Raw genomic sequence first — 20460 nt, 5'->3', positions numbered from 1 at the left:
CGTATGCTTGCTCTTTTGAGGGTTCTGGAGGGGGGCCCAGGGCCTTTGGACCAATTTCCAGCTGGGAAAGTGTGATCTTCCGCCAGGGTGAGACTGTGTGAAGGGGTGTTTGCGAGGTGTGGATGGGGATCTACCCCCAGATCTGGACCCCCTGTGCCGGTGTCCCGTATGGTAAGGACGGCCATAATAACAGGGGCAAGGGCCTGGTGATGGAGATCTGGACCACGACCGGAAAGCGTAGATATGGTGCCTAGAAGGGCGTGACCTCCAAGATGACGTTGACAATGGCGGAGATGCTCTGTGATAGTATTCATAGGGATCCCTGCTGGAGGTTGGTGAAAGTTGTCTGAGCCAGGGGATGGTGGTTGAAGGAACGGGGATGGAGGTCTGAAGCAGGCTGTTGGAGTTGCTGCCCGGTGTATCTCGGCGGGGAGAGCTAGGCGATAACGGCAACACGATGACGTCTGGAGATGGGCTGCGGTACCGGGTTTCGGCCTTTGCTTTTCCCCATTCCTGAGTAGCAAGTGCCGCCCCCTCCGGAGCCGGGGACCTCAGCACCATAGTCGGTGCCGCGCTCGGTGCCGCTGTGCACAGTGCTGTGCGGATAGTTTCCTCCGGCACTGTTGGGCCCCGTGCTGGGTACCCTTGCTCCGGTGCCATCGGTGCTGCAATCCTCGGTGCTGTGGGAGCCAGTGCCACCGATTCTGGTGCCTGCGGGGCCCTTGGTGATGACTGCTTAATGGTCGGAGGCCCTCGCACAGCTGCATGCGCTGCGGTCTTCCCACTATGAGTGGCCAACGGGTCAGGGCCCTGTGCTCCGCTTGTCCCGCTCGCGGATGTTACCGGCAGGGATCGAGCTAGGGAGAGCTTCTTCTTCTTTTGCACAGAGATGGTTAGGGAAGCCGCCTTCCTCCTGTGCGACCCCGAGGGCCCCTCTTTGTGGGGCTTCTCTGATGGTCCAGGCTGGAGGGCCTTATCAAATAGAATCATCTTCAGCCTCACTTCCCTGTCATTTCGGGCTCTAGCTGTAAGCTTAGAGCAATGAGGACATTTTTGTGGAACGCAGGTCTCCCCGAGGCAACGAATACACTTGCTATGCCCATTTGAGGCAGGCATAGCCTCACAGCATGACTCATTTCTTAAACCCTGGCGAAGACATTGCCCCGGCGTTTAAGTCTTTGAATGTTAATAGAGCACTTAACAGCTACTCAGTCCAGGAACAGATAACGTTCGAGGCCTTAAGATAGCAGACAGCCTGAGGCGGCCACCTCTGTTCTCCCCGCTCCCTTTTTTTTTTTTTTTTTTTTTTAAAACTATATACACGTCTAACACAAACAACTTCAACGGTAATAACTAAACTATCAACTAATAACTATTAACAGTAAGTAAAACACAGTTTTTATCTTTCTCAGGCGTTGGAGCCAGAGTGGATTCCGTCTGCAGCTGTTGGCAGTTGAGAAGGAACTGGCGGTGACCGAAAGGCCGACGCGCATCGGCGCATGCACGACCCGACAGAGACTGCTGGAAATTTCCGATCTGCGGCTCCAGGGCAAGCCTGACACCTACTGTGGAGCACCCACAGGGACCACTCGAAGAAGAAAGGTATTTCTGTACACAGAGTTGCAGTGTGACTTGATATATCCCTTTAAAGCCAGTGTAGATATAATTTAACATGACTAATTTTAGCTGGTCACATTGTAACCTGAAAGGAAACCAAAAAGGTGATCAGTTAACAAATGTACAAATGCTAAATTCTCATGATGTTATGAAATGTTTGGGCCTGAGGCTCAATCCTGGTTCAAGTACACAGACAGAATAGTTGAGGTAAGAGAACTCCCCTGCATTAGGCCACTCCACCCTCATGACTGAAAGAGTCCGTGTCTACTTCTACCCCACTGAGTGGAGGGGACTGGAAATCAAATTAATGTTGGGGTAGATCCATTTTCCATAAACTCTTGCTGCACAGCAGTGACTAGGAGCATTCATGGAGCTCAGAGATGCAGCAATCTCAACATGCAGGAAATGCACAGATCTCCTGAACTAGCATCCCAAATTCTGTCCCACGCCTTTCACAGGAGCCAAACAGGTTGGATTACAGGGATCTCCCACACCCATTTATGTGCAGGCAGTTGTGTGTTTCAGAACAGTATGGAAGAGCACACCAGGTTTTCCTGAAAGACGTGATAACTGCCTACGCAAAAATGTGGTGTAACCTGCAGATTTTCAGTTTTACCTTTCAAAACTCTATAGTGTATTTTGAATTTCCTCTAGAAATTACTATCCTCTTTCTGCTCACCCTCTGCGTACTGAGGGCTGGGGATTACGAAGCTGAAACTTAAGGCTAGCAACCCACTCAATATTTCAAGGGTTTCCCTTTTTTCCAACTCCTGTAACTATTACACAGTGGAATTTTTCACTGCACAGTTTTACTATAATCAGCTGGCAGGCTAGAATGACAGGAGAAGTATATTACACTCAATGACGGTAAATGATACAGACTTCCACAATTCAGAAGTATTATGATACAGCCTGATTTTTTTTTAATATTTCAAAGATGCAAACATATATGAAAGAGGTACTTCAAATAATGATGCTTGTCAAAGCAAAAAACTTTGTGCAGACAAATGCTAGAAAACAAGAATGCAGTTCTTAATATTCTCATAGTACAAAACACCATAAAGTCACATCACAGCAAACAGACCGAACACACAGGACTCACTGGCCACACGCTTCCTCCACATTTACAGTCCAGAGAACACTGTTCTTTTCCACTCTCCTTCTCTTGCCTTTGCAACAGCTGTGGATGGACCTGACTTTCCAGGTGGGCTGAACATATTCCATGGCCAAATACAGTGCAGCGTGCTGGCTTCCTGGAGAAAGCCTGTACAGCCCAAGGGATATAGCACAGCCAAGACAGATAAGGATATCGCAGCAAAGGACACAGGGATCCAGATGGAGTGATATCTATGAAGGTCTTTACCTCTCCCTCGCTTCACTCATTTCCTCTCTGAAGTTTCTCTCTCCCTGCCTGTTAACCACCTACCAACCTACCTACCTATTCACTCCAGGGCAGATGGAGGACAAGTAGGAGATTATTTCCTGCTGTTTTCAGTGGAAGAGGATAAAAAGACATATACCTCCTAAGAGTGGGGCAGTCCCATCAGAAAATGCTATGCCTGTGAGGTTCCCCTCCGCCCAAGCAAGTAGGTCTGCACTGACGACACAGGTATCAAGGAGACAGTCAGAACCAGGATGATGGATAGTGCTCCTATTAAAGGATACGGGCACCGGGCAACATGGCAATCTGTATTAAGGTCAGCACAGCAGATCCTAGGTGTACACAGTACAGCTTGAGCTGCCTCAGAGAGCAGCACAAAGGAACTGAAATAGGTCCTCTCTGCCATTTTATCTTTCAAAGAGCAAGCCAAATGCTATGGTGACTCCTGTGTCTCATGCTAGGCACCAGGTGCTCTCCTTCCTGCCACTGAGACACACGGATGCTGACCCAGTGGTAGAGAAATGAGTACTCAGAGGAAAGCAATCAGGAATTGAGAGTGGCGTTATGGCTTACTGGGGCACTGAGGGAAATGAACTGACCCACAGATGGAAGTTTTCCAAAGATCTACAAGAGTCTCCATAGCTCACATTAGCCTCTCTGGCAGGAAAACTTTCAGCCTCACCTCCCTCTCACTCTGGAAGCACAGAAAAAATGTTCCATGGAAGGACATTCCAACATGCATCCCTCCAAGACACAAGCCCCATTGTCGAGTCACACTGCAGAGTCACATGGTGGCTTAGTTTAATTTTCAGTTAGCCTAAAGACATATGTACATCGCCCCTGCCCCACCCTCTGCCTATACAGGGAGCATTGGCTTGATGGTAGAAATTAACTATGAAACATGTTTTACGTCTGCCAACAGGCAAAAAGAAAACTAATAAACCAAAACTACGCACTACACCAACTCTACCATGAAGCCTCCTGGGGTTCCATGTCAGTCCCAAGCCTGGGTAAAGGAGGAGGGCTGGTCAGATGAGCTGGGTCAATAAGCTGGCTACCAAAAGAAAATTACAACTAATACACACGCTATCAATTGGAACATGGAACATCTGAACACCATGAGCAAGTGGAAAATTAGAGCTGCTTGGGAAGGAGATGGAGAGATACCAATGCAATATACTTCGAGTACCGGAGATGCGTTGGATGGCACTGGGAGAGATGTGTGGTTGCGAAGTCATTTGGTCAGGGAACAAAACGAAGCCAAAGGCAGGAGTGGGATTCCTTCTTATCAAAAGTGCTATAGCAGCATTATTAGGATATAAACTGGTGAGGGCAAGAATGATGGAAGTGAGATTTGAAGCAACCCGTTCCACATCTCAGTCATTCAGGTATATGCACTCACATTGAACAGCATGGAGGAAGAGAGTGAGTTACTCTATAAAGACTAGACAAAGACACTGGAGGAGACACTGAAGAGAGATGTACTGATCATCAGAGGAGATTGGAATGCGAAGGTTGTAACAGATAATGAAGGCTGGGAGAGAATCATATGGGAAGGTTTGGATACAGAGAAAGAAACAAATGAGGGGAGAAACTATTAGAGTTTGCTATGGAGCACAAGATGGTGCTACGCAAGATGAGATTCCAACAAAAGGATGGTAGGAAGTGGACATGGCGATCGAATGACAGGAAGTCCAAGAACATGATAGATATGATTTTGTCGGAAGATTGGAAACATCAGTACTGCAGTGCCGAACTTCCCCAGGAGCAGATATAGACTTGGACCCAATCTAGTGAGCGCAACCATCAAGATAAAACTCAAGAGAAAACATAAGACAGTTTAAGAGAAGAGACGTGACAAGGCTAGGCGAGGAAGAACTAGGATATGCATACAGAGCAGGGCTCGAAGAGAAGATTAGGAATGCAGCCACAGAGAAAGACCTAGATAAGAGTGTCGAAGGCATAGTCATGGCAATAGAAGAGGCAAATGAGCAGACTGTTCCAGAAGAAGAAAAGATCAATAAGAAGTGGATTACACAGGAGACACTGAAGTTGGTCCAAGAGAAGAGACCATTGAAGATCAGAAGGGATGTTTCCGAGAGGGCTGAACATCAATATAGGGTGAAATGCAATGAGCAAGGAAAGCAGCCAGAGAGGATAAGGTGAAATGGTTGGAGGAGCAGTGTGAAGATATAGAGAGGTATTAGGGCAAATGTAAGACCAGAGAGGTGTATAAAATGATTGGGACTATTAATAAGAAGTGGGAGCCAAAGCAGATGGTGTGATGGTGTTCAGGGGTCCCCATGCACTGCACTCTGTCCGCAGGCAGGAGTGACTCTCACTCAGCAGGTAGAACAGGAAGTTTATTAGGTGACAGAGGCCCAGTTTCTTACAGAAGAGTCAGTACAGCAGTCAGAGGCAGTCATTCCAACCCGTCCTGGGGAGAGGAGCCCGAGGGGTGCCCCCTCTGGGGTGTAGCTTCCCCCCCCCAGCCCCGGCCAGGCTGGCTTCCTTCCAGTTCCCTCTCCCCTCCAGCCTCTAACTGCCGCCCCACAATCAAACCCAGCTTGGCTCCTCCCTCCTCTTTGTTCAGGGCAGAGGTGTTACCTGCCAGCCCAGGTTATAGCCCCAGGGTCATCCTTAGCCACTGAGAGATGCTCTGCTTGTCTCTCACATCCAGCCTGAGTCTCACACATGCACCCCCCGCCCCACTCCATCACAGATGGCGATCAAAGATGAGAATGAAGAAGTGTTCATGATCAAGAAGAAGATTGTGCAGTGATGGACGAGATATTGCACTGATCTATACAAAGTGCAGCTGGACCGGAGGGTCTCAGAGACTGATTGAGGAACTGAAAGAGGTAACTCCAGAGAGCACTGACAGCGAGAGCGATATTTCGAAGGAGGAAGTAGAAAGAGCATATGACTAAAGAACAAAAAGAGCCCTGGAAATAAGATCACAGGAGAGATGATCAAATACAGTGGAGAAAGTATGATTCAGGAAATACACCAAATATGTAATATAGCATGGAAAGAAGGGAAGGCACCTAAGGAATGGACAAGATCCGTGCTAGTGACAATACACAAGAAAGGAAGTACACTGGAGTGCAAGAACTACAGAACTATTGCCCTAACGAGTCATCTAGGCAAGGTGCTAATGATGATATTGATGGAGAGACTTAGATTGCAGATAGAGGAACATCTAGCGGACGAGCAAGCGGGATTCAGGAAAGATTGATAGCGGAGAAAGCTCAACGAAAGAACAAGAACATATACACTTGCTTTGCTGATTTTCAGAAGACATTTGACAGCACAGATCACAAAGTGACTTGGGCGGTGATGGAGTCTCATGGAGTGGATAGCAGACTGATACGGTTGCTGAAGGATATCAGTACAATGCGGAAGCAGCCATGAGAACGTGCAGGGACTTGGGAAGTTGCTTTAGAACAAGGAGAGCTGATATCAGCGAGTATCTTCATCACACATCTGGAGAGAGTGATGGACAAGATCAAGGAAGAGACAGAAGGGATATCTATACACGGAAAAAATTAACAACTTGAGATTCACAGAGGATATAGTCATTGGGGAAGATGAGGAGAAGCTAGTGAAAACAGTGCACTTGCTAAATGAGGAAGGGAAGCAGTACAGACTGATTACGCACATTGATAAAACAAAAACAATGGTATTTGGAGATAAGGAAATAGGAAGATCAGTGTAGATGAAATTGAACTAGAGAGTGTAGAGAATTTCACAGATCTGGGGAGCAACATAATGTATGATCTAGCCTGTAAGAAGGAAATAGCGACCAGAATAGTGAAAGCAAAGGTGAGTTTGAATGGATAAGATCTGGAAAAACAAAGCAATTAGCTTAGGAATGAAGCTGAGCATCTTGAAAATGTGTGTATTCAGCAGCATGTTCTATGGATGAGAGACATGGGTGAAAGATTTGAAGAGAAGGATATTGGCATTCAAGAGGAGTTGTTACAGAAAGATACTGAGAATAGGATGCAGAAGGTCACCAATGAGGAATTATATAGAAAGATATAGCCAGAAAAGACCCTACTGCAGAAGGGTATACAATGAAAGTTACAGCTATTTGGGCATATTTGCAGAATGAACGACAAACAAAAAATCAAGACCCCGGTATCTGGCATAATGGATGGTTCGAATAGGAGAGGCAGACCCCACTGAGAATGGGTAGATTATATAGTAGATTGGTGTGGAGCTAGTTTACAGAAACTAAGGCACTCCACACTGGACAGGGAAAGATGGAAGAAAGAAGCATCAGATGCTAACAGATGCTGAGCCCATGGTTACGGATGATGATGTACTACACTGATTTACCAAAATCTCAATTGCACGCTGCACTGCCAGGGCTGAGTAGTAAAAAGGAACTGAACAGTGCTTGGCCCCCTCTACCTTTATGCCTTTGGAGCAAGCACAGGAGTTCCTAGAGCATAAGCATGATAACTTTGCAGTAACTCCAGCAGTCCTTGCAAAAAACAAAAAGCTCTTTGGGTGATCCCCATCCACATATTCCCCACTCTTGATGTGCACACATCCCATGCTCGAATGTTCTTTTAGGCTAGCTATGCATCAAGACGGAAACCTTGTGGACGAGCACTCAGAAGAACCATGGTTCGCTCCTCCTCTTCTTCAGTGCACCCTCTACTTGAATTACCTTTCATCAGCATCTTCCTCCTCCACCCAGGATATAATTTTCACTGTTTCTGAAGGGAGCTTTTAACTTCTCATTACTTTCTGGATTTTGTTCAGACAATTGGTGTTGATGTCAGAGTCAGCCAAAAATAGTGGACTCTGAAATTCCAGAAGCTGGCAAAGCATTAGCTCCACATTTCAGAAGTCAAAGTTTTCCTCTCCTATATAAGCAACCATAACAGCTCTGGAAAGGTACGCAAAGGAACGCAAAGCTCTCAGTCAAAAAGAATTTGAACAGAGGTGACCTCCCCCACCAGATCTGACACAAGGTGAGCCTGTTGGCCAACCACAAAACAGAAACCTAACTACACTCTTCCATCACTATACGAGCACAACTGCTTCCTAAGTTTTTGCTTGTAACGAAAACTCGTAAGAGGGACACTAAATTCCTACTAAAATACATGTAAAAGTCTCTGATTGGTTCCAAATGCTCGTCATGGAAGCAGGTGGTGCTGCTTCTGAAAGGTAAGTGAACCTGTGGTTGCAGGAAGTTAAAGGCTGGGGACAGTTTGGGGACATGAGTGGTTCGGGGAGGGTTAAAACATGGTGGGGGGTTGGGTCCGTGGGGGAAGGGGGCGGGGTTCAGGCTGCTGCAGGTTGGGTCTGTGGGGCTGGTTGGTGGTGGGGGAGTTAAGGCTGAAGCAGTTTAGATGCACGGGGACCAATGGGGGGGGTTAAGTTGCAGTGGCTTGGTTTGGGGGCACGGGGCCGGCAGGGGGCTTAAGTTTCTGTGGTTCAGGTGTGGGGGGGCTGGCAGAGGGGTTTAAGTTTTGGCAGTCTGGGTGCGCAAGGGCCGACGGGCTGTTTAACTTGTGGAGGTTTGGTGCCTGCGGGGGAGGGGGCGGAGGTCAGGCTGAGGCCGGTTGGAGCCATGGGGAGGAGGTAAGTCTCGTATTAGGGGGGAGAGTTCACTTGTCCAGTGAACAAAAAGTAGGTATGTGTCCTTCATTTAAGCAGGTACTTGTAAATAAAGTATTCATTTACGGAGGGATGAGTGTATACAGGTAAAACATGTCAATAGGCCTGTACGTTACCATATTTTACTACAATCTTATCTGTTTAACAAAGTTGAGTCATTCTGCTTTTTTTTTTGAAATGTCAACTTAAAAAATTACTGTATTAATTCCCCTCCAACTGAACCACGTGTCTTTGTAAGACAGAAATTGAAACACAGCAAACTAGCATTCAGTCTTGAAAATATGTAAATCTTAGCTCGCTTCTGACTCTCCTATGATTTCCCCAATTCTTTCCTACTTCAATACTCACTTCTTACTTCCATGTTTGGTTGCCAATTTTTGCTCTTTCAGAAAAGCCACATTTCTCTTTGTTTCTGACTGATCTATATGTGGGGGCATTTTACTTTAACTATTACCAGAATTTCAGGGGACTACATGGTGAAGTGCGTGCATCAGTTCATCTCTGGAAAGCTGCACAAGGGCCACGTACAGACAAGTTTAACAGTCTCATCCAGGTCCCGTGGCATTTGGCAATCCCACAGGCATCCCCACACAACTGGTATTTTCTGTTTGAGGTACCCAGGACTTGAACAACAGGGATGCAGCAGTTCAAGTTTCAGGCTCACTGGCAGCTTGCACAACAGACTTGCTTCTCAAGTGCTAATTCTTTCAGTTTTATATTTAATAAAAATGTGTTTAGTACTATTCTAATGAGGAAATGGTAAACAGTAGCAACCTTCTAGTGTTTATGGAACCGATCTGATCTATCAGGGAAACCACAACTTCATAACTGAGACTTTCTTGGAGGATTATTAATGTTACATCTTGCAATAGGAACCTCTCAGAGCACCCAAAGTTTTTTTAATGAGTGTGGTGTATTTTAAAGCAGACTAATGCACACAATGCAACAGTTAGAGAGATACTGTTATCTCACCAGTAGTGTCACTACAGTAAGTTTTTTGCTAAACGGGCTATAAAAATGCAAACCAAGTTGATTTACACATTCAAGAGTTAATTTTCCTGTGAAACCTTGTTATAGAAGTTTATTCACTTGTTTTTTTTAATCTGTATTTATAAATTTATCCTGGATTCAACACAAATGCCAATGCAATTACAAACTGAAAAATAACATGCATTAAGATGACTGTTACCAACATTTACCTTGTCCAAATAATAAGAACCTATCAAGTACGCTCTGTAGATGAGAGCTCACAGTATTGGACTGGAACTGTAATTAGGGAAAAACAGGAATCATACAACCAAAAGTAGGAAAAAGCCTTTGGTATAAAGTAAAGATAAAATTTAAAACAACAAAAAGGAGAAACAACTATCGGCATACCACTACACTCTTTCAGCACAGTGGTATGTAAAAAGATTCTGTATCTTTCACTTAACACATATCTAGGTTCAAAGAGACCTTGGAAGTGATGCGTTACATGGCAGAAAATGCAAAACAAACCACAGAGTAAGGCAACAGAGTACCATTTAATACAGCAAAATAACTAATGGATTATCTATCTCAAGGGTCTTTCTATGATCTATGTGATAGAAGTCAGTGGATTTCAGACCTTATAACTGATGAAAATTCACTTGTCCTGGGAGACCCTTCAGCACTTCAGGTAAACCTCTTTGTCAGCAAAAGGAGGAGGCTGAAGGAGACAAGCAGACCAATACTGTAATACACAGTCTTTACAGATTATCATGTAAGAACACCTGGGAAAACAGGGAAATATATTTCCCTACTTTAATGAGATTGTTACTCTAGTTATCAACCAAGTGCAAAGCACAAATTGCTACAATAAAATTAATTTCCATGTACAAATCTGCCAACCCCAAGAAAACAGTCATACAGTCACAGAGAACAGAACAAATGTAGACGGTGAAAGGATAGGACAGAGGTTACATCAGTGAAGTCACAGTTCTGCTAGGAAAGCCCCCAAAATGCAGAGAAATAGTGGACTTGCATGCCAATAAGATGACCACATCCCCCCATACTGTGGTCTCGTAAGGAGCTTACATGAGGCTTCTGACGGTTTTAGTAGATGTAAGACATCACAGAAAGAATAAAAATTCAAATGACTCAAGATTTTTAGCAGCATGAACTGAACTCATCTGAAATCGCATAGAGTGACTGAAGTCTGTGTGATGGGGTTCAGGGGTCCCCCTGCACTGCACCCCGTCCGCTGGCAGGAGTGACTCTCACTCAGCAGGTACAACAGCAGGTTTATTAGGCAACAGATGTCCAGTTTCTCACAGAAGCAACAGCATAGCAGCCAGAGACAGTCCTTCCAACCTGTCCTGGGGGGAAGACCCCGAGGGGTGCCCCTCTAGGGGTGTAGCTTTCCCCTCCTCAGGCTGGCTGCCTTTCAGCTCTCCCTTTTCCTCGCCTCTCACTGCCGCCCCTGATTCAAAACCCAGCTCAGCTCCTCCCTGCTCTTTGTTCAGGCAGAGGTGTTACCTGCCAGTTGTAGCCCCAGGGTCATCCTTAGCCACTGGGAACTGTTCTGCTTGCCTCAGACATCCAGCCTGACTCACACATGCACCCCCCCCCCACTCCATCACATCTCTCCCCCCTTCCAGACCGCACTGAGCGGGGTCACTTAGCCAGTGACCTGGGGAAGTTCGGGGCCCTCCCTGCGTGACAGGGCATCGGCTATGGTGTTGTTGTTCCCCTTGACGTGGACCACCTCCATGTCGTAGTCCTGCAGGAGCAGACTCCACCGCAGGAGCTTGGCGTTGGCCCCTTTCATGTGATGCAGCCAGGTCAGGGGTGAGTGATCGGTGTACACGGTGAAACGCCGTCCAAACAGGTACGGCTGCAGCTTCCCCAGCGCCCACACCATGGCCAGACATTCCTTCTCTATGGCTGCGTAGTTCTGCTCCCGGGGCAGCAGCTTCTTACTCAGGTACACAATGGGGTGTTTCTCCCCTTTCTCAGTCACCTGCATTAGCACCGCCCCCAGCCCCATGTCCGAGGCATCGGTGAACACCAGGAAGGGCTTGTTGAAGTCTGGATTTGCCAGCACTGGGGCCCTGACCAGAGCCTCCTTCAGCGCGCAGAGGGCCTCTTGGCACTGCTCGGTCCAAACCACCTTGTCAGGCTTTCCCTTTTTACACAGCTCCGTGAGGGGGGCTGCGACGGAGCTAAAGTGGGGCACAAACCTCCGGTAGTACCCCGCCATCCCAATGAAGGCCTGGACCTGCTTCTTAGTCTGGGGTGTTGGCCAATCTCTGACAGCCTCCACTTTAGCTGGCTCTGGCTTTAAGCAGCCGCTGCCCACCTTGTGGCCCAGGTAGGTCACCTCAGCCATTCCCACCTTGCACTTCCCTGCCTTGATAGTCAGACCAGCCTTCTGGAGTCGGTCCAGCACCTGCTTGACCTGGGACACATGGTCCTCCCACGTCTGGCTGAAGATGCAAATGTCGTCCATGTAAGCCAGGGCAAAGCTCTCCATCCCTTTCAGTAGCTGGTCCACCAGACGCTGGAAGGTAGCGGGTGCCCCCTTGAGGCCGAAGGGCAGGACCAAGAACTCGTAGAGCCCCACAGGAGTGATGAAAGCCGACTTCAGCCGGGCATCTTGGTCTAATGGCACTTGCCAGTACCCCTTGGTGAGGTCTATGATGGTGAGGTAACGGGCTCCCCCCAGCTTGTCTAAAAGGTCATCAGGCCTGGGCATGGGGTAGGCGTCCGAGACAGTGATGGCGTTAAGCTTGCGATAGTCCACACAAAACCGAACAGACCCATCTTTTTTAGGGACTAACACCACGGGAGAGGCCCAGGGGCTGGACGAGGGTTGGATCACCCACAGAGCCAGCATGTCTTCAACCTCCCGCTCTATGTCCTGAGCCGTCCTCCCTGTGGCTCTGAATGGCACACACTTGATAGGGGCGTGGGTGCCTGTCTCTATTCGGTGGACAGCCAGGTCAGTGCGTCCGGGTCTGTCCGAGAACAGCTGTTGATGCGAATGCAGCACCTCCTTGATCTCCGTCTGCTGGGCAGGGGTCAGCTGGTCTGAGAGGGGAATAGACTCCAGCAAGGAGCCGGCTCCAGTCCTTGTGAGTAAATCCACCAAGGGATCATCCCCCTGCCCCTCCCAGTGTCTGCACACGGCCAGCACCAAGTTCTGCCTGTCCCAGTAAGGTTTCATCATGTTCACATGATAGACCCGGTGGCTGTGGGCCCGGTTCGACAGTTCCACCACATAATTCACGTCATTTAGCTGTTTGACGACCTTGAAGGGCCCATCCCAGGCCGCTTGCAGCTTGTTCCGCCGCACAGGTATAAGGACCATCACTTGGTCCCCGGTGGCATAGGCTCGGGCCCTGGCGTTACGGTCATACCAGACCTTTTGCTTCCTTTGGGCCATGGAGAGGTTCTCCCTGGCCAGGCCCATGAGCTCGGTGAGTTTTTCCCGGAAGGTCAGTACATACTGTACCACTGACTCCCCTTCAGGGAAGGCCGTCCCCTCCCACTCTTCTCTGAGCAAGTCCAAGGGTCCCCGTACCCTCCTTCCATACAGCAGCTCAAACGGGGAGAACCCCGTGGATTCCTGGGGCACCTCCCTGTATGCAAACAGCAGGTGGGGTAAGTACTTGTCCCAGTCATGGGGGTATTGATTCATGAAGGTTCTCAGCATCTGCTTCAGAGTCCCATTGAACCTCTCCACCAGCCCATTGGTCTGCGGGTGGTAGGCTGTGGCCCAGGTGTGCCGGACCCCACACTTGTCCCACAAGCTTTGCAGTAGGGCCGACATGAAGTTGGACCCCTGATCTGTGAGGACCTCCTTGGGGAACCCCACTCTGCTGAAAATGGACAGCAGTGCATCTGCCACGGTGTCAGCGTCGACAGAGGTCAAGGCCACTGCTTCTGGGTATCGCGTGGCAAAATCTACCACTACCAAAATATATTTCTTCCCCGAACGCGTTGCCTTGCTGAAGGGGCCCACTATGTCTATAGCCACTTTCTGGAAAGGCTCCTCTATGATGGGCAGCGGCCTCAAGGCAGCTTTCCCCTTGTCCCGGCTCTTCCCCACCCTCTGGCAGGGATCGCAGGACAGGCAATACAGACGGACAGCTGCAAAGATCCCTGGCCAGAAAAAGTTCTGTAACAACCTTCTCCTGGTGCGGTGGATCCCCTGGTGTCCTGCGAGCGGGATATCATGGGCTAGGTACAGCAGCCTGCGCCGGTACTTTTGGGGAACCACCAGTTGCCTCTGGACCTTCCATGGCTCCGCTTTGCATCTGGGAGCCCATTCCCGGTACAGGAATCCCTTTTCCCACAGGAATCTCTCCCTGCAGCCCTCCCCCAGCTGTGGAGCTGGGCTGAGACTGGCCAGTTCCCTCAGCTTCTGCAAGGAGGGGTCTCTCTGCTGCTCTGCCTGGAATTCTTCCGCTCGGGCAGGAGCGGATGCTACTTCCCCATCCCTGCCTGGCTCCAGCATCCCTGGCCTGTGAGATCTGGTTTTTGGGGGCCCCCTTTCTCTCAGGGTTGGCCCCTGTGGCTTTGGCTGGGCCTGTACCCCTGAATCTGGGGAGCGCACCCCTCGTTTTCTTTGGCTACTGGTCAGGACCAGGGCACGAGGGCGTTCACCTTGCCAGTTCTCCAGGTCAGCCCCCATCAGTACATCTGCCGGCAAATGGCTGTGCACGCCCACTTCCTTGGGGCCTTCCTTCTTCCCCCATTTCAGGTGCACCCTCGCCATGGGCACCTTGAAAGGGGTCCCATCAATTCCTGTTATCGTCAGGTGAGAATCGGGTATCATGCAGCCCGGTGCCACCACCCCGGGTCGGGCCAGCGTCACGTCAGCGCCTGTGTCCCAGAACCCCGTGACCTTTTTCCCGTCTACCTCGAGGTGTTTGAGACACTTGCTCCACAGAGATAGCGCTGCCCCCACTCTGTAAACTGGCCTCTGAGCATTTGGTCCCCCTGAGGAGCTGGTCTGTGGGGCGGATTCGGCCCAATCCGAGTGCCCATTGTCAGCACCACCCGCCTTGGCCGCCAGCCCCTCTGACTTCTGGGACCCCACCCAGTTGACTCCATGACCCCCCGGCCTGCTCAACCTGTCTGGGAGCCTGGGGCACTGGGCTGCTCTATGCCCCTTTCGCCCACAGCGGTAACAGCCTGGGTCTTGTTGTGTCCCTCGGGCCGGCTGCTCTGTCCGGGCTCTGTTTGGCTCTCTGGGGGGTGGGTGGCTGGTCCCTCTTTCCTGGGCTTGCCCAAGAGGTGGTCCCCTCTGTCGTACAGTTAGGGACCGGTCTCTCTGAGATTCTCGGTTTCTCCAGGACTCCCTCTCCCTCCGGGACTCCCTCTCTCTCCGAGACTCCCTCTCTTTGTGGGGCTCACTTTCAAACCTGGCCCGGCTGTTTGTGAAGTCATCTGCCAGTTTCCCTGCATCATGTGAGTCCCCTGGCTTCCGGTCCACGAGCCACACCCTCAGGTCAGGTGCGCACATCTCGTAGAATCGCTCCACGACCGCCAGCTCGATCAGGTCCTCTACTGACTGGACTCCCATTCCGAATGCCCACTTCTGGTAGTATTGCTTCAGGCGGGCGGTTGTATCCACGTGGGTTTCCTCTGGCCTCTTCTGCGCCTCCTGGAACTTCTTCTTGTACATCTCCGGAGTCAGCCCGAACTTATGCAGCAGGGCCTGTTTGAACCGTTCATAGTCCCCAGGCTGCAGCCCCACCAGCTGGCTGAGCACCGCTGCGCCCTTCTGGCCCAGCAAGGGGGTGAGGTGCCAGAGCCACTCATCTGGGGGAACCTCATGCAACTCACAGGCTCGCTCGAAGGCGGTAAGGAACTCGTCCATGTCCCCTGTGTCCTGACACTGGGCCAGCACACGCGTCTCCAAGTGACTGGCCACCCTGAGCCGTCTGGCCCTCTCCCCGCTTACCGCAGCTGGGGCCTCTTGGCGTCTCGCCTCTGCCATGGTTCGCTCATGCTCCCGCTCTCGCTCTCTCTCCTCACGCTCTCTTTCTCGTTCCTGTCGCTCATGCTCTCTTTCTCGTTCCTGGCGCTTGTGCTCACGCTCTCTTTCCTGTTCCTGGCGCTCACGCTCTCTTTCCCGTTCCTGGTGCTCCAGTTCCTTTAATTTCACCTCGAGTTCCAGCCGTCGCAGCTCTGCAGCGGGGGACTCTGCCCGCGATGGACCACCGCTAGCTGAGCGCGACCGGGTGGGCACCGCGTCTGTCTGACGGCGTCGAGCCCCTGCTCCTGTCGGAGAATCCGAAATGCTTCCCGAGGCTGACCGGCCACTTTCTGCCGGGACAGGCTCTGCCCCCCCGGATCGGTCATTCTCTTCCAGCTGTGCAATCAGCTGGGCCTTGGTCGCCTTCCCCACGGTCAGGCCCCTCTCTCTGCACAGCCCTGCTAGCTCTGCCTTCAGGAGTCGGGTATAATCCATCTCCCCGCTATTTCCCGGGGTATCCACTCACCAGCAGCAGCTGCAGGAATGGCTCTGTTCCCCCTCTGACTCTTGTGAGACTCCTTCCTTCTCTGGTGCTCAGTCAGCCACTGCTGGGAGCTCATCCGTGGGTGCAGTGCATCCCACTTCTGACACCAGTGTGATGGGGTTCAGGGGTCCCCCTGTACTGCACCCCGTCCGCTGGCAGGAGTGACTCTCACTCAGCAGGTACAACAGCAGGTTTATTAGGCAACAGATGTCCAGTTTCTCACAGAAGCAACAGCATAGCAGCCAGAGACAGTCCTTCCAACCTGTCCTGGGGGGAAGACCCCGAGGGGTGCCCCTCTAGGGGTGTAGCTTTCCCCCTCCTCAGGCTGGCTGCCTTCCAGCTCTCCCTTTTCCTCGCCTCTCACTGCCGCCCCTGATTCAAAACCCAGCTCAGCTCCTCCCTGCTCTTTGTTCAGGCAGAGGTGTTATCTGCCAGTTGTAGCCCCAGGGTCATGCTTAGCCACTGGGAGCTGCTGCTTGCCTCGGACATCCAGCCTGACTCACACATGCACCCCCCCCACTCCATCACAGTCTGTCAGTGCTAACAATTGTCGACACAAACAACCCATTACCCGTTCCAATGGAGTCCACCCATATAGCACAGTAGTGGTGACCTGCCGCCCACAGTCTGCATGCAGCCCACGGGGACTCTACCTGCAGCCATGGACCTCCAGCTGCCCTGCTCCGCTCACCCCTCTTTGCACACCATGGCACCAGATCTCTGCTTTTCCTATGCCTCCTCCCTCCCTTCCTGCACTTTGGGAGCATGCCAATCACCTGACTTGCACTCCCTCTCACACCTCCCCCTCCCTCCCACAGCTTGAGCACTGCACCTCGGGGTCCTTAGTATTCTAGCTCTTGGAGAGAGGCTGCGGTGTGGGGACAAAGTGCAAACCAGGTGATCTGCTCACTCTGAAAGTGTTGGGAGGGAAGGGGAGGAGCAGGTAAGTGCAGGGCTTTGGTGCCCTCGTGCACAGGAGGAGCACAGGAGGAGCACAGGGCCTAGATGGGGCGCAAGCAGAACCCCAGTGGACCATAGATTGCTACAGCCCCAAGACAAAGAAGGGCCATATATGCAGCACACCTACTGGTCATCCATCACTGATACAGGACCTATAGGTGTTTGCCTCTGCTACTGAGTATTCAACCTAACAATCAACTGAAACATCTGGTTGTATAGGAAGATTATTTCTGTGTGTTTAATAAATTTTTATTTTATTACCACTACTATATACTGAAAAACTCTGCCACTGTATAGGGGAAGCAGTTCATCTTTATCTGTATGCATTTCTCCAGTGTAGTCAAGACAATTAACAGTGCAGCCAGAAACTTGCTATGGGACAGCCCGTCATGAAAAGGAGAGGATGGTCAGAGGAAACCTGGGGATATACAAAAGGATCCGGGAAAGGTGAAAATCAGATTTTTCATTTTTTTTTATTTTGTGTGTGTGTGTGTGTGTGTGTGTGTGTGTGTGTGTGTGTGTGAAAGGAAACTAACAGATTTCTATACAGAGGCAGAGTTTTTCAGTATACAGTAGCAGTAATAAAATAAAAATTTATTAAACACACATCTTCAGATACAACAACACGTGCTATTCATTCACTGTGTGCCCAGTCTTCCAGGGCAGTAGACTGTGTCAACATACCAGTACATTTCTTCACAAAACGACTGTTTGCATTAAAAACACAAGAAGCAAAATTTCACTAACTTCCACTGGATATAAAAAATGTTTTTCAAGTGCTATAGAATCCCAAACAGATTCAGCAACTCCAGCATGGGGCTTTAAAGTGAATTTCAGAGCAAATACCAAAAAAACTGTGATCATTAGTACTGTTTTACAATATGAAAATAGCCTTGAACTTTAAAATATATTAAAGCATGAAGAGTGTCAGCACCTTCTTCCCCCACTCTTTTTGCTGAAGGGCCCTAGCAAAATCTTTTGAGGACATGAATAAAAAAATGTTATATATAAAAATGTAATTTTCCCATTTAAAGGGGCTTGCTGAAGAACATTTCATTGTGATGTTCTTAGACTGCTTTCCTGTCTCCCCACACTGATCCAAATATTTTATGCATTTTTATAGCAGCCCTAATGTCCTATTGAAAAACAGAAGAAAATCTGATTTAAGCATTTTATTAAACTAATTAAATTAATATTGTATTCAACCAAGAGGAAACAAATCCATGGGGTGTAAAAAAAACAAAACAAAAAAAAAACAAAGCAACCAACCAACCCACAAGGAGCCTTGTAGCACCTTAAAGACTAACAAATTTATTTGGACATGAGCTTTCCTGAGCTAGTTGTTTTTGTTGAAACAGACTAACACAGCTTCCCTCTGAAACAAAGGAACATTTTCTTGGAAGAAATTAACTTCAATCGTATAAATCAGTGAAAAAAGAGCTGTGTATAATTCCTATTTATGACCTTTTAATTAAGTGGTGTGTAGTACAAGAGGAATCAATTTTAACACTGTCCTATATTTGTTAGTTATTTCAAAACAAAAGCCAACACAGTTCCATTTTGTAATACTAATTTAGTTAAGTGCAGCTACAAAATCATGCATACCAGCTTAGTAGGTTATGTAAGCAAAATGAAATCATTTGATTATAAACTGGTAGCTCATTCTGTATAACCATGCCTTGTAGTTCCATCTCTAATCACTATTCTCATGCTGGCAGTACAACGACCCCAATTCACAAAACACTAACATCTTCGAAGTGTCATCTTTTCTGTTCTGAAAAATAACCCGATCAAATATTCCATATTCAACATAACCACTGAATACCTTTTTCTTATGAAATCATGGAATTAATTTTACAGGTGCCAATTATGATGTAAGTAAACAGGCCAGGCTGTAGGAATTACTGCACAGGCATTCAAGAAACTACTCTCAACTATTATTAAGGTGGGAAGGATTCAATTTTTATTGAGAAATGTTGATTTCACCATAAACATACCAACAAAGAAACTCCTCCATTGATGATAATCCAAACGCAAAGATAAACAAATAAATAAAATGTGGCTTGAGAACTTATTCAAGGATATTTTGATGTGATGTTGACAATTTGTATTTTAACTGTTGTAGAGCATTCACTTTTTTAAATCTCTTTACAGCCATCTTACACCCCCTCTAATTTTACACAACTCTGAAATTTAAAATAAATAAGATGAAACCCCTTACTTCAGCACAACTTTTAAAATCAATACATATTTTAAAATGTCTGCAAATCATATTGTCCACTAAAATAATAAAAAACTGCATTCTGCCAAGCCTACCTATTCTTCATAAATGACAACCAGGTGTTAATTTAGGGATGTGTTACATTAAAATATTATTTATGTTCAGCATCTGTCCAACGATTAAAGTACCACTAAACGAATATTTTCAAGCACAGTAATATGTTGTTTAAAAAACTGCGTCCAAGTGGCAGTTCTTAATTGTGGTTAACACTATGTAATCTTTATGGCCATAATAGTGCCATATTGTCCCTCATCATACAACAGCTCTGCAAATCATCAACATTCAACAACATAGTGAATGTGACACATACACTCAACAAAAGTGCAAGAGCTGATAACCATTTTCCACAAATACCAATCACAATGAAAATGTTCACAATTACGGAGATGTAAAACAAGAAAACTGTGTATCCCTTTTACACAAATTAAAATGACTGTCTTGCCATAACTCAGCATTCTTTCCAACTCCACCAAGACATTGATATTTTTATTACAGTAGCAATTACACAGCCCATCTGTTGCAAGTGACCAACTGTATTAGGCAGTTTTAAAAATACATAAGCTACACCTTTCTTGCCCTTAGAAGTTTTCAACCTAACAGAAAAGATAAAGGGTGTGAAAGAGGAAGCATGGTGCCCATTTTACACACGATCAACTGAGGCACTAAATGACTTGCCCAAGGCCACAGAAGGAATCTGTGGCAGAGCCAAGAACTGAACCCAGGTCTCCAAGTCCAAGGTCTAGTCTACACTGGGAGTTTTAGCAACCAGCACACTTACGCCAATATCCAGTGCAACTTATCCATCACTTTGCAGTAATGCTTACCCCAGTACCCCATATCCACAGCATACATTGACTATTGAGCAGCTATCCTGATCCAATGCATTAAAAATATCAGCATAGACAATGCTAAGATCAAAGGTGTGACTTGTCTCACTAAGAATGTAACAAAACAAATGCAAAATTAAAAGAGTTAACCATTTTTACTAAGCATGGCTATTTAAAAGAATGCACAACCCATTCAGTTCAAGTTGATAGATTACACTACTTCCTCCTGTAAAAACAATGCTCTTTGCATCAGATACTTCTAGCCCT

General features: G+C 48.1%; 1 protein-coding gene across 6 annotated transcripts in view; it reads right to left on the bottom strand.

The window, feature by feature from the left end:
- DIP2A (disco interacting protein 2 homolog A) overlaps positions 1-20460 on the bottom strand; it is a 167865-nt gene that overhangs the window by 146389 nt on the left and 1016 nt on the right. The gene's annotated exons all lie outside the window — the stretch shown is intronic.

The sequence above is a fragment of the Carettochelys insculpta genome, chromosome 8 (genome assembly GCF_033958435.1).
Source record: "Carettochelys insculpta isolate YL-2023 chromosome 8, ASM3395843v1, whole genome shotgun sequence".
Classification (NCBI taxonomy): Eukaryota; Metazoa; Chordata; order Testudines; family Carettochelyidae; genus Carettochelys; species Carettochelys insculpta.
This window is presented reverse-complemented; position numbering and strand designations above follow the sequence as displayed.